A 13857-nucleotide genomic window follows, 5' to 3' on the forward strand; every position below is an offset into this window, starting at 1 on the left:
ATGGATTCAATAGATACTGACACTTATGTTAGACATCGTCTCACTGAATTTCTCTATTTTCTGAGTGCTTTTTCTCTTGCTTTCCTTCAGACTAAATAATTTCTGTTGCTCTGTCTTTCAGTTCACCGATTCTTTCTTTCACAGTCTCCAATCTGTCTGTGAAGCTCGCCCAGGGTTGTTTTTGTTCCAGAGAGTGTAGTTTCCAGCGTCAGAATTTCCGTGTTGTTTTTGGGCGTTCCATTTCTGCTGAGAGTCTCCATCTGCTCGCTTATCGTCACCGTCTGTTCTTCTGAGCTCTGGAACATATTTGTAATAGCCGTTTCTAAGTGCTTGTCTGCGAACTCCAGCGTCTCTGGGTGTATTTCTCTTTACCGTTAGTCCTTTTCCCTGGCTGTGCGTCAGATTTTCCGGAATCTCCATGTGTAGCTTTTTTTTTTTTTTTTTTTTTTTAAATGTAGGCTGGACATTAAAGATGCTCCGCTGTTGTGTCTGGACTTGTGGCGGTGCATCCTGGCCGGTGTGCATTTTCCTTGGTCAGATGGTCCTGCTGAGGCTACTTTTCAACTTTGCTAGGGTGAGTCTGGTGCAGCCTTTACTCTAGGGCCAGGAAGCTGACTCACAATGACTGGCCTTCTGGCTGGGCACCCAGGCCTCCCGCTCTGGCTGGCTGGGACATGAATGGTTCCCAGCAGTGTGTCGCCTCCAGGCTGTCCTCGGCTCTGGTCCCTTCATTCAAAGCTACCCTCTGTCAGGCTTCATCTTGCCTTTCACATGGGCAGCTCGGTATCCAGAAGCCCTTAGAGGACCTTCCATGCGTTTCTGAATCTCTTCCCTGTGCCGTTCCCTCCTCTCTGATCCTCTGCCCTTCAAATCCCAGCTGCCTCAGTCTCCCCAGACTAACAGAGCTCAGTGAGGCCCCCGTGCTCTGCTTGGGCTCCACCTGCCCGTCCTGTGTCCAGAACGTGCCTCCAGGCAGACGTCAGGGAGAGCACGGAGCACAGTGGCACAGCCTGTGGCCCAGTGTCTGCAAACAGCCGCTTCATGGATTTTGCGTAGCTTGACAGCCGTCTATGGTAAGAATGCTTGTCCTGTGCACGTTCGTTTGTCATGGCAGAAGCAGAAGCAGAAACAGAAGGTCAAGTGCATGTTTTCCACTGCACAGAAGGTGGCATTCTGCACTCCTTGTTCCTCTCCATTGTCCCTGAAGGCCGCGTCCTGGCGAGCAGGCCGCGGGAGAGCACGGAGAGCGGACTGCTTCCTCCTCACGGCTGCCTGGTGCCCACCGCATGGCCACACCCTGGTTCATCTGACCAGGCCCTTGCTGAAGGACAGCTGGGATGTCTCCGTTGTTTTGATACTGCTGACAACGCCATGACACATGCCCTTGGGCATATGTGATCTCCTACATTGGAGACGGCTATGTCAGACGATTGCTCCTGTACTTTGCTCATAGATTGCTGGATCTTCCCTGGGCACTGCGGCACTTTGCACCCCACGGGAATGGTACCGTTGTGTATGCTCCAAGCAGTGGGAGGCAGGGCCCACTTTTCCGCACAGCTGCTTGCAGAGCAGAGCGCATGGTCAAGCCCCAGGGCAGCACCCACTGATGGGGAAGAAGCGGCGTCTCCAGGCAGCTCCCAGCCACTCTTGCTAAGTGAGGTCCCTCTGATGGCCTCTGTTTGAGGGTGGTCTGCATGTCTGCGTGTCTCTCCGACTTGCCTGTTGACATCTTTTATGTCCCTTTTGTTCTGATCAGGTTTTGGTCTTTTTCCCTCCTTGTTTCTATCAGAGCTCTTTCTATGTTAGGGAAATCAGCCCTTTGACCTTGACATAAACAGTGGATTTTTCGCCTCTGTGTTGATCATGTGTGTTTTAACTTTGTTTATATTTTGCTTTTCGGCATGGTCTCAATTTTTCATATGGAATTATAACATTTACGCATCAGTATCATCAGTATCTTCCACGATTGCTTCTGACTTTGGAGCCGCAGTTATTCTGCGGCTCTTAGGTTATAAAGAAATTCACACGCTGTGAATTCCTTAGGTTCATTTGTAGTTTCATTTCTTCTTTTCTTTTCTTTCCTTTTTTTCTTTTTTTGAAATAGAGACGAGGACTCCCTATGTTGCCCAGACTGGTCTTGGACTCCTGGGCTTAAGTGATCCTCCCACCTCAGCCTCACAAAGTGCTGGGAGGCATGAGCCGCTGTGCCAGGCCCTGTGGTTTCATTTTTTACGTTTTAATCTCTGATCCACTTGGAGTTTACTCTGGGATATGCCATAAAGTCAGATCCCATTCTACCTTTTCTAAGTGTTTATCCAGTTTTTCTTATAATGCTGAGTTTCACCTGGGCCCAGCACAGGCTCCATTGTACCCCACCCTATGTGTTCTGGAAAAAGGCCTCCTGAAAGGAGCCCCTTCCTCGTGGGACTCAGGCAAGACTCACGACGCCCCCTGGTTTACCAGGGACAAGGCCAGCCCCAGACCCCCAGCCCCTCTGCCTGGTGAACGATCCCCGGCACCGCTCCTCCCACTGCGCCGCCCCACAGCATGCCTGCGACCCAGGCTTGGGTTAACATGACGCCCCCTCCAGGCCCTGAGCGGAGACCCCGACCGGAGGCAGCAGACAGCCCCTCCCAGAGCAGGGTGGTCCCGGGAAGACCTCTGCTCACCGTCCCATGGGCACCGTCATCCCATCTGCCAACACCCATGCCTCTAGCCTTGCCGACCCCTCTCCGTAAGAGAAAACCCGTCCCAGCCCTCGAGATGCCTGCAGAGCTCATGGTCAGGTATCCTCCCAGTAGCACTGGTCTCCTCCCTGACCACGGCATTCCCTCCACCCTTCAAACAATCCCTTATTATAGAGTCTCTCCTTTGAAGTCTAGATTTGTTTTTTTTTTGTTGTTGTTGTTTGTTTGTTTGCTTTGTTTTGTTTTGAGACAGGGTCTTGCTCTGTCACTCACGCTGGAGTACAGTGATGATGTTGGCTCATTGCAGCCTCCACCTCCTGGGTTCAAGTGATTCTCCTGCCTCAGCCTCCCGAGTAGTTGGGATTCCAGGCACGTGCCATCATGCCCAACTAATTTTTGCATTTTTAGTAGAGACGGGGTATTACCGTGTTGACCAGGCTGGTCTCGAACTCCTGACCTCAAGTGATCGGCCTGACTCGACCTCCCAAAGTGTTGGGATTACAGGCGTCAGCCACTGTGCCCAGCCTGGATTTGTCTTTTATTCACTGGTTCCAGCACCGTTTACTGAAAATTTTGTTGAATCCCCAGTGACCTGAGATGCGCACCTTTTCCTGGGTAAGCTTCCATCTCTTTGGGTCTGTTTCCAGCCACTCCCCTGACCTGGCTTTCTTCCACGCTGGAGGGCAGTGACACGATCACAGCTCACTGCAGCCTCGAGCTCCTGGGCTCAGTAATCCCACATGGTGGTCCAAGTCTTGCTGCTGACCCTCACTGCTGGGAGGGCTTAGCTGAGTCCTTTGGCTTCCTGGGCCTCCGTCTCTTCATCTGTGAAATGGGGCTATGATACCACAGTTCAGTGGGGCTGTTGTGAGGAGAAAGGGGATGCTCCATGGAAAGTTCTGGAACAGGCTTGGCTGTAGCAAGCGCCATGCATTGGATGGTGGTGGTGGTTACTAGGCGGGTTCCAGACCTTTTGCAGGTGCCCTGGTGACAGGTCCCTTGCAGACCCACAGCCCAGCGCTTGTGGGGTGGCACTGTGGCAGGGGCTTTGTCCTTCCTGCACAGTCTTCGAGGGGCTGGAGGGTCCTCAGAGGCAGAGCTCCTGGGGGCGGTGGGGCCATCTGGACAAGAGGAAGGCGGCAGGTCCAGGAGGGGCCTGTGGGGTGGAGAAGGCTGGCAGTGGGGGGTCACCCTGTGAGGGGCAAGCTGGAGAGACCTCGAGAGCCAAGCTAAGGGTCAAGCTGTGGATGCTGGAGCAGAAGGGAGGGGCGGGAAGCCTCCGCTAGACTCAAGGGCCCGGTGCAGGGGCCCAACAGGGTCAGGAAGGCCTAGGCTATGGGGTGAGGCTGGGGAAGCAGAGTTCAGGGTGGGGTCAGGGGAGCTGAGTCAGGCAGGGGAGGGGCACCCGGGCCTGGCAGGACAGGATCCAGGCTGAGGGGGCGGGCCCCGGGGATCCGGTCTCAGGACAAGCTTTTCCAAAGGTGTCATCCATGTGCAGCTGGCCCTACACCCGAGGTCACTCTCTATCCTGCAGCTGGAATGTGTCCGATGTATCGGAAGGCAGGGTCAGGTCTGACGGATCCAATTGGATGGCCTCTTGCGGCTCAGATCAGCCGCTCTCAAAACCTTCCTGACTGATCCCTGGGTTAGTTGACACAGGCCCGGGGACCTGAGGCTCCTGCAACAGAGCTGGTGGGCAGGTGGGAGCCAGGCTGATGGCTGCCCCTCTGCGTTAGGACATAGTGCAAGGTGGCCAGGAAAACATACCACAGACAAGGGGCCCTCGCCACGGAAATGAATCGTCTCCCAGTTCTGGAGGTCAGAAGTCTGAGGTCAAGGTGTGAGCAGGGATGGTTCCCTCCTGGGTCTGTAAGGGAGAGCACGTCCCAGGTGCAGCTCCTGGGATGACCGGCTGCCCTTCCCAGCCACGTGTGCTGGACCCAGCCCATGAGGCAGCAGCACTGCTCCCATGGCCCCAGCCCCAGGAGAAACTGGGGTTCAGAGAGGCCGAGTCTCCCAGAAGGCTGCACAGCATTTTGGGGTCCAAGCAGATTTCCCTCATGAGGACAGCACCCCAAATGCAGAGCTCTATGATTGGGTGCTGTGCCAAGATGTGTTTGTCAACCCTGCCACATCTTCTTTTTAAGAGGTTGCAGAACTCTGCTCCTGATGGCTCTGATGCTTTCGTGGAGACACTGGGACCCAAACAGAGAGTAGGAGAGAGAGGTTGCCAAGGAAACCTGCCCAGAGATGCAGCCGGCAACATTAGTGCCCATCACTTCCAGAAGCCTGTGGTGTGGAAGTCAGGGAACCACAGAGCACATGCACCTGCTGGGGGTGTGCACACATGAACATATGTGTATGCGTGTGAGCAGCTGTGCACATGTGTATGTGTGAGCAGGTGTGCACATGCCTGTGTGTGTGAGCAGATGTGCATGTGTGTATGTGTGTGAGCAGGTGTGAACATGAGTATGTGTGCATGGCAGCAGGGGTACACATGTGTATGCATATCAGCAGGGGTGCACTTGTGTCTGTGTGTGAGCAAGTGTGCACATGTGTATGTGTGCATGTGAACAGATGTGCACGTGTGAGCAGGTGTGCATATGTGTATGGGTGTGAGCAAGTGTGCACATGTGTCTGTGTGAGCACGTGTGAGTGTGTGGGCAGATGCACATGTGTATGTGAAGGCAGGTGTGCACATGATTATGTGTGTGAGCAGGTGTGCATGTGCGTCTGTGTGTGAGCAGGTGTGCATGTGTGTGTGGGCAGGTGTGCACATGTGTATGTGAAGGCAGGTGTGCACATGTGTATATGTGTGGGCAGGGGTGCCCATGAGTATGTGTGTGAGCAGGTGTGCATGTCCATCTGTGTGTGAGCAGGTGTGCATGTGTGTGTGGCAGGTGTGCACATGTGTCTTATGTGTGTGAGCAGGTGTGCATGTGCATCTGTGTGTGAGCAGGTGTGCATGTGTGTGTGGCAGGTGTGCACATGTGTCTTATGTGAAGGCAGGTGTGCACACATGTATAAGCAGGTGTGCACGTGTCTGTGTGAGCAGGTGTGCACGTGTGTGTGGGCAGGTGTGCACATGAGTCTGTGTGTGTGGGGGTCAGGTGTGCACGTGTCTGTGTGTGGGGGGCAGGTGTACACGTGTCTGTGTGCATCTGTGTGTGTGTGGGGGGCATTGCTCTCCCAGATACAGTCGTTAGTAGGAGTCCCAGGCAGGAGGCCCTCAGAGCTTCCTCCCCTCTCCATAGGCTGGGGAGGCAGGAAGATTAATTTAAGCCATGCGGGCTGGTGGGCCTAGCCCGAGGACAGGGACCTTTTCAGAGGTGGGAGGCCGCTGGAGGTGGTGACTCCAAGCCCCGCCCCTCCACTAGTTTGTGTCCACCCAGCGTCCCGCCCTGGCCACCAGCACCAGCGAGGCTTCCCAGACACAGCAGTTGACATTCCTTATTTTTTTTTAGCCCAGGGCTATGTATGCCGCAGGTGGTCTGTAAATGCTACCCTGGATGCTTTTTGCAGGATAAATCATAGGAAGAGGAGGGACACCCACCCCAGCTGCATGCCCGCAGGTAAAGGATTGGGCAGAATAAGAACAGGAGGTGGGCCTGGAGCTAAGGGGGTCCTTTTCATGTCAAGAGTCCCTTTATATGTCTCTGAGTGCCATGACGCACTGCTTGGCAATGAATGGCTTGTTTAAATTCGCATTTGCCAGCCTAGTTCCCCTCCTGCACCTCTGCCCATACATTGCTTTGCACTTGCTTTTTGTGGGGGCTTTGCTCCCTGGGCCAGGCAGGGAGTGAGGGTGGGGACCGGGCCGTCCCCCACAGCCTCCCGGGACTGAGGCTATGGGACTTCTATGTTTTGTTTTTGAGACAAAGTCTCCCTCTGTCACCCAGGTTGGAGTGCAGTGGTGCGATCTCAGCTCACTGCAAACTCTGCCTCCCGGGTTCAAGCAATTCTCATACCTCAGCTTCCTGAGTAGCTGCGATTACAGGCATGCACCACAATGCCCAGCTAATTTTTGTATTTTTGGTAGAGATGGAGTTTCACCATGTTGGCCAGGCTGGTCTTGAACTCCTGACCTCAAGTAATTTGTCTGCCTCGGCCTCCCATAGTGCTGGGAGTCCAGGCACGAGCCACCGCGCCTGGCTGAGACTTCTACTTTCTAGTTTGTCTCCCTTCAAGTTACTCTCCATGAATTAGGGGCCTGGCGTGAAGGAGCCACAGAATCTCCAGTGGGCAATTGTGGGGCTGACGAAGGATGTTTGGGGTGACGGGGGTGGTTAGGGAAGCCAGCAGGGGCTGGGAAAGCCCGTCTCCTGGAGTTTACCTGGGAGCACCCGGAGGAGCAGCCTTGCCTGGACATTTTCTAGACAATTACCCTTCCCTGTCTTGGGCCTGGAGGAGCAAGGGCAGAGGCGCTTCCCATATCTGGTGGGCACTGATTTCCAGGAGCTGCTGGACCTCTGGGGTGACCCAGGTGGCCCTCCCACAGCACGGTGGACAGGGAGCAAGGGCCTCGTGTGCCGAGACTCACCTCATTGAGGGCAGGAAGCCTGAGGGATTCCGTGTGCAGGGGAAGCCTGGGTCCAGGGCTGAGGCTTGTGCCTTCGTCCACTCTGTCCTTGAGGGCTGTGTGTGCCTGAGAGCAAGCTTGGCCCATATATACTCTTTCTTTGTTTTTCCGACGCCATGGGCCCTCCTCTGTGTGTGAGCGAGGCTCTGGGCCTGGCTGCAGGAGCGCTGACCACCTGCATGGCTGGTGCTCTGAGAGGCCGGATTTAGGCCCAGGCCTGAAACTCCCAGCCAGGCTGCCTCCCAGGCCAAGGACTGTGAAACGTGTTCTGAAGATAACAGGCTCCTAGGGTTTTGAGCCTGGGGGTGACTCTGGGGTTTGAAAGACCCCTCTGGCTGCTGCTGGGGAATGGTCTGTAGGGCAGGAAGAAGGCCGCTCCCAGCCCGGAGAACCACATCGAGGCAGTGGTCAGAAAGTCTTTACGTGTAGGGCAAACGGTGTGCTGCGGGGATCCCCTGCATCCAGCGCTGGGCCCAGCCACCTTGGCAGGGGACCGACTGCACCTGCTTCTCTCTTCTTTCTCCCCCTCCCAACTCCCCATCAGGAACTGGGTCCTGCTGGCTCAGGGCAGAGTGCCATTGCGACAGCCACCTCTGCAGCGCTGAGTTCCTGGAAGCCTCACTTTGTCTTTATGTTATCACGGGGGAGACGAGGAGGGAGCTGAAACCCAGACAGGAGCTGCTCTGGCCCTCGGCCTCATGTCCATGTGCCACAGCTGTCTCTGATTGGTTGCCCTGGGGAGTGGGTCCCACCCCAGGCCTCAGCAAGTCCCTGCGGGGATCACTGGGCAATTGTGGGCCACAGCAGTGTGGGCAGAACTGTGGGTGGCTGCACTTGGTCCCACTGCCTTTTCAGTGGAGCCATTGCTGTCTCTGTGACACATTTGAGCCAGGGTGGGACTCTGAGCTCCCGGCTCGGCTTTCTCCTTTGGGGGCCCTGCCTGGGGACTTTTCCTCGTTCAGTACATCCCCCTGTTGGCCTGCCAGAGCTACCCACCTCCTCATCCTTCGTCAAGTAGCAACGTGGACATGAATGTCCCTGAAAGACTCAGACCCTCCCCTTCTGGAGGCCCGCTGGAATGCAGACGATCATCATCCCTTCTCATCCATCTTCCTTTCTGGCCTGGGAGTAGCCAGAACCTTCCAGGGCCTTATCTGGTCCTTCTTGGCCTCTCCGGGCCCTGGCACGGGATGGGGTCAAGGAAGACAGGCGACGATTGATCATGAAAGCAATGAACAAATGGGTAGTGAGACTGCTGGGTCCTTGTGAGAACCCTACCTGGTCAGCCCCACTAGGACTGTCCCATTTGACAGCGTAGGAGACTGAGGCTCCAGGTGGGGGATACGGTGCCCGTCTCAGGGGGAGCAGCTCCTTGCAGTGTCCTTTCTGGTCCTCATTCGTCTGCGTAACTCTTTTTTTTTTTTTTTTTTTTTTTTTTTTGAGACAGTCTCGCTCTGTCGCCCAGGCTGGAGTGCAGTGGCCAGATCTCAGCTCACTGCAAGCTCCGCCTCCCGGGTTCCCGCCATTCTCCTGCCTCAGCCTCCCGAGTAGCTGGGACCACAGGCGCCGCCACCTCGCCCGGCTAATTTTTTGTGTTTTTAGTAGAGACGGGGTTTCGCCGTGTTAGCCAGGATGGTCTCGATCTCCTGACCTTGTGATCCGCCCGTCTCGGCCTCCCAAAGTGCTGGGATTACAGGCTTGAGCCACCGCGCCCGGCCTCGTCTGCGTAACTCTTGTCATCCTTCAGGGCTCAGTTCAGGAGCCGCCTTTCCCAAGAGGCCTTCCTGGGCTCCTCTTTGTGTCCCTATTCCCCTTTCCTTACTTGGCCTCAGCCCTCCACTCCCCTTGCCTCCCCTTCTGTCCTGTGAGCTTCCCAAGGGCAGAGCTGGTTTAGGGAGGCGCTGCCCAGAGGCATTTGCAGAGGGGACTGCCGTTCGTCTTCCAGATGGCCCAGGCAGCTCTCACGCTCTTGGTTCCACCCACAGAGGCCCTTGTTCCAGGGGGAGGGGGTCCTCCTGGGCCCTCCCCTGCATCTTTGGTTTGTCCACAAGAGAACAGGCCATGCCTCCTTTACCTCTGGTGGCAGCGCCCCCAATCCCGAGCCCCTGCACTCTCTCTCTGGGAACCCTGGGTGCCTGGGGGTCCTTGACAGAGCTTCCGGGTGTCTGATAAGGGCTGCCACAGACATACTGGCCAAGAGGAGAAAGCAGCCTGGCTTTTTTTTTTTTTTTTTTTTTTTTGCATCTTCTTAAAAAGAAAACAACAGCAACAATATGTTAAAAATAAACTATTTTTACTTTAAAAGGGCAAAAACAGCCCAAACAAAGAGCCAATGAAAAGATCTTGGCTGGAGGTCCTGGCGTTTACTCATAGCTGCCCAAGGGTGGAAATGATTCAGAGGGGGACCCGTGGAGCAGGGCGCCAGCAAAGTACCAGACCTACTGCATGCCAGGGAACGGAGAGAAGACCTCCGAGAGGCACATGGTGTCTGCACAGAGTATGCTGAATGAACCAACAACAGGGCGTGTGTCTTTAGAATAGCTTCTGCCAGAGAGGGGGCATGTACACCAGTAGCTTGTGGGGCTGGGACATCAGGGAAGGCTTCCTGGAGGAGGTGGCTGGTCTGTGTTGAACTTTGAAAGGCATTCCAAGCAGCGGGAATGCTGTGGAGTAGCCAGTGTGGTGTGTATGGGGTACCCGTGCTGGCAGAAGGGTTCAGAGCAGTGCTCATAGGCCAGGGAGCCCCGAGTTCAAATCCTGCCCCACACCTGGAGGAGCTGGGACCTCAGGCAACCTGCTCACCTGTCTGGGTCTATGTGTATGTGTGCTAACCCTAGGCAGGGGAGACCCAGCAGCTTCAAGGCTGTGTGTGTGGAGCATGGAGTGAGGGTATTTCTGCCATACCAGCCCTGTCTGGTCAGCGCCTTCCAGTGGGATGTGCTTCCCCATTTGGCCAGACTATCGGTTATTTCACTGGGCCCCAAACACCCCTGGGAAGTAAACGGGACTTTCAGAAGTGGGAAACGGCTGCTCAGAGAGGTTGAGTTACTGGCCCAGGGGCACACAGCACAAAGAACAAGGAAATTAACCTTGAGTTGTTCCGTCTTGGCTACTTTGGTCTCTGATGTCTCTGGTCAGGGGAGTGGGGACCCTAGGGTGGGAGGGGGCATGAGGAAGCCCTGTGCATTGAGGGGTCTAGGGTCTTGGGCCAGGGGTCAACATTCTTCCAAGTTATTGTGGATTAGCACCAGGCCTCTTGGGGGCAGTGGCATTGGCAGAACTGGAAGGGTGTTTGAATTCATTCACACATTCATTCATTCACCCATTCATTCACTAATTCACCCATCCTCCTGGCTCCTTACTCCGCCCACACTGTGCTGGGCACCAAGGGCACAGGGCGCAGTGGCCTCGGGCTCTGCTTCGGGAGCTGCTGCTCTGCGGGCGGGGGCTCATGAGCTGGGGCTTGCCAGGCCTCCGGGACCAGCATTCTCAGCTCACCAGGCTCCCGCTTAGAAGGCCCTGGCACCTGTAAAATCCAGTTTCCAGGCTCCGCTTGGAGATTTGGACTCAGAAAGTCAGAATGAGGCGAGGGACTTGCATTTATCACCTCCCTGCTGGTTCTGAGGCAGAGCCCATTGGCCGCACCAGGCTGGCCTTCGTGGGATGTGGGCAGATCTGAACCCAGGACCAGGCTATTCGTGTTAGAAGCCTCTCGTGGGACATCCCACTGCCCCACCTGCCTTCCAGGTCCCTAGGACTCCTGCATAGGGAGGGGCTCAGGAGGAGCTTGCCAGGATGTCTGAGGGCTGGAGGCAGGGCAGCCGGGGGCCTCCAGCAGGGCTGTGAGAGCTGTGTGGGGATGAGGACCGGGACCTATGGTGGTCAGGCAGCCAGTGGGTTGAGGGTAAGCTAAGCTGCCTGAGGCCATGGGCCAGGGAAAGGCAGGCTGGGCATGCCTGGAGCCCTTGTCACTCCCTAGGCTGGCCTCCTTGGGCACGTGGGTCAGGGCACTTCAAGCTTTGCAGGGAGCACTCCTGGGGCTGGCCTGGCCGTCCCGCAGGGTCTGGGGCCCAGGATCCCACTGGTGAAGCGGCAGGTTCTGGGCCTCCTTAGGGAATGTCCGTAGGGACTGTTTACGTGTCCCCTTTCCTTGGTAAGGGATTGGAGGGGCAGGGAGCAGGGGCTCTTAGCTCCCCACCTGTGGTGGGCTCATAGCCCCCTTTGTAGGAGACCGTTGGCCTCTCTGAGCTTTAGTTAACTGTGTGGGAGCCATGGAGACCTCATCGGTTGTTACGAGGCTTGAATGAGTCAATGATGGTGAAGCCAGGTGTGGACTTGGCGCTCAGTGACTGCTCCAGATGGACTGGCTGCCACCATTACCCCAAGCCTCTGCAGGCAGGAGCGATGAGCCAGGCAGGACCCCAGCCCTGATGTCTGCAGCCTCCCTGGGCTGTCCTCTGTGGGGTGGGGCTCCCTCTGCTTTAGGCTTCTGTCTTCTCTGGTGTCTGGGACCCCTTGCTGACCACATCTCCAGCCCCTCTCAACCCCCCTTCTCCCCCGTGGGCTGAGGCAAGGACAGGTAACCCTCTCTCTTTCCCAGTCCATCTTGGCTCCAGAGACCCTGGCTCCAGGTCCCTGACTGAGGTCTGGCCTGACCAGCCCCTGCCCACCTCCGTCTGCCCGAGGGTCTGCCAGGCACAGCCGGCCCCTGCCGTAGTCCGTCTGCCGGCCCCTTGAGCTCAGCCGTCTCTGATGCTGGCTGGAATGGCAGGCACGCTGCGTGCCATCACTGTAGCCACTGTCAGGCGACTCCTCTTTTCTCAGGCAGGGACATAGAGCAGGATGTGGGGCCAGGTCGGAAACCACAGGGTCTCTGTGTCCCTGAGACACCTGGGACAGGAATGGACACTGTGGCCCTACAGGGTGGAGAGGGTCACTATCCCACGTAGCAGGGGAGTGCCCTTTGACTCTGCCCAGCAGAGAGGTCTCCTTAGAGCTCAGACACCCCTGGGCTTCCCTCATTGTCTCTGTCTGTGTCCATGAGCACCAGTCTGAGATGTCCCCATGGTGGGACAGCAATGATGCATTTCAGTACTTTTAGCTTGGCCCAGGGAATAGGTAGGGCTAGGCCAGATTTGTCAAATAGATGAGTGAGTGAATGAGTGAGTGAAAGAGTGAATGAGTGAGTGAGTGAACAACTGAATGAGTGAGTGAATGGGTGAATGAACACATGAGCAGGTGAGTGAGTAAATAAGTGAACAAGTGAATGAGTGAGCGAGTGAATGAATGAGTGAATGAGTGAGTGGTGAATGAGTGAATGATGAATGAGTGAGTGGATGAATGAGTGAGTGAGTAAATGAGTGAGTGAATGAGTGAGTGAGTGAATGAATGAGTGAATGAGTGAGCAAATGAATGAGTGAATAAATAAGTGAGTGAGTGAATGAGTGAGTTAGCAAATGAATGAGTGAGTGAATGAGTGAGTGAGTGAGTGAATGAGTGAGTTAGCGAATGAATGAGTGAGTGAATGAGTGAGTGAGTGAGTGAGTGAATGAGTGAGTGAAGGAGTGACTGAGTGACTGACTGAGTGAGCGAATGAGTGAGTGAATGAATGAGTGAGTGAGCAAATGAATGAGTGAGTGAATGAGTTAGTAGGTGAGTGAATGAGTTAGTAGGTGAGTGAATGAGTGTGGGAATGAGTGAGTGAATGAATGAATGAGTGAATGAGTGAGTGAATGAGTGAGTTAGTGAATGAGTTAGTAGGTGAGTGAATGAGTGAGGGAATGAAGAAATGAATTAGTGAGTTCAGAGCCCATAGACCCTGGAGGACCAAGGTGCATTAGGCCCCTCCAGTTCAGCGAGTTCCTGGGAGGTCTCTGGATGCTGTGGGGTGCTAAGCTGTCACCTCATGACCCACCCAGATGGGGCCTCACCGGTCCGGTGCCAGGCTCAGGGAGGAGGAGGACGCATCCCTGTTCCTGGAGACCAAGCCACAGTGGGGTAGGGCATGTGGGGGAATGCAGAGTCGCGTGCCTGTGTTTGCTTTCCATCTCTGCCCTTGCCTGCTGCTTGGCCCTGGGCCAGCGACTTCACCTCTCTGCTTCTGCTTATTTATCTGCAAAATGGGCCTAGTTGGGGAGCTGTGAGGATCGCATAACTGTGGTGCATGAACGTGTGTAGGGCGAGGCCTGCACATGGGAAGCACGATTAGGTATCAGCATCACTGGGCCAGGCACTCTGGGCTGCTCCCAGAAGCCCATCCTATGGAATTCACGCACCTGGCTTGCCCACCCCGCAGTCCGGCGGTCCTGTCCTGTCCCAAGCACATCTTCCGCGGCCCTCACCCCACGCGGCTGCCCTGCCCTCAGGCTCTTCCTCAGCCTGCCGGCAGCGGATGCCTCAGAGCTTTGCACTTGCTGCCTGGGGCATCATTCCCTGTGTCCACGTGGCTCCCTCCCAGGCCCCCGTGTCTCTCCCTGGCCCCCCCAGCGAGGTCTCCCCTGCAGGTGACCCCCCTGTTTTGTGGGTTTTGTCTCTCGTGCACCCTTGCTCCTGCTCCCTGTGGTTTTCCTGGCATGGACTGGGCACTCGGAG

Source organism: Macaca fascicularis, chromosome 5 (assembly GCF_037993035.2).
Source record: "Macaca fascicularis isolate 582-1 chromosome 5, T2T-MFA8v1.1".
Classification (NCBI taxonomy): domain Eukaryota; kingdom Metazoa; phylum Chordata; class Mammalia; order Primates; family Cercopithecidae; genus Macaca; species Macaca fascicularis.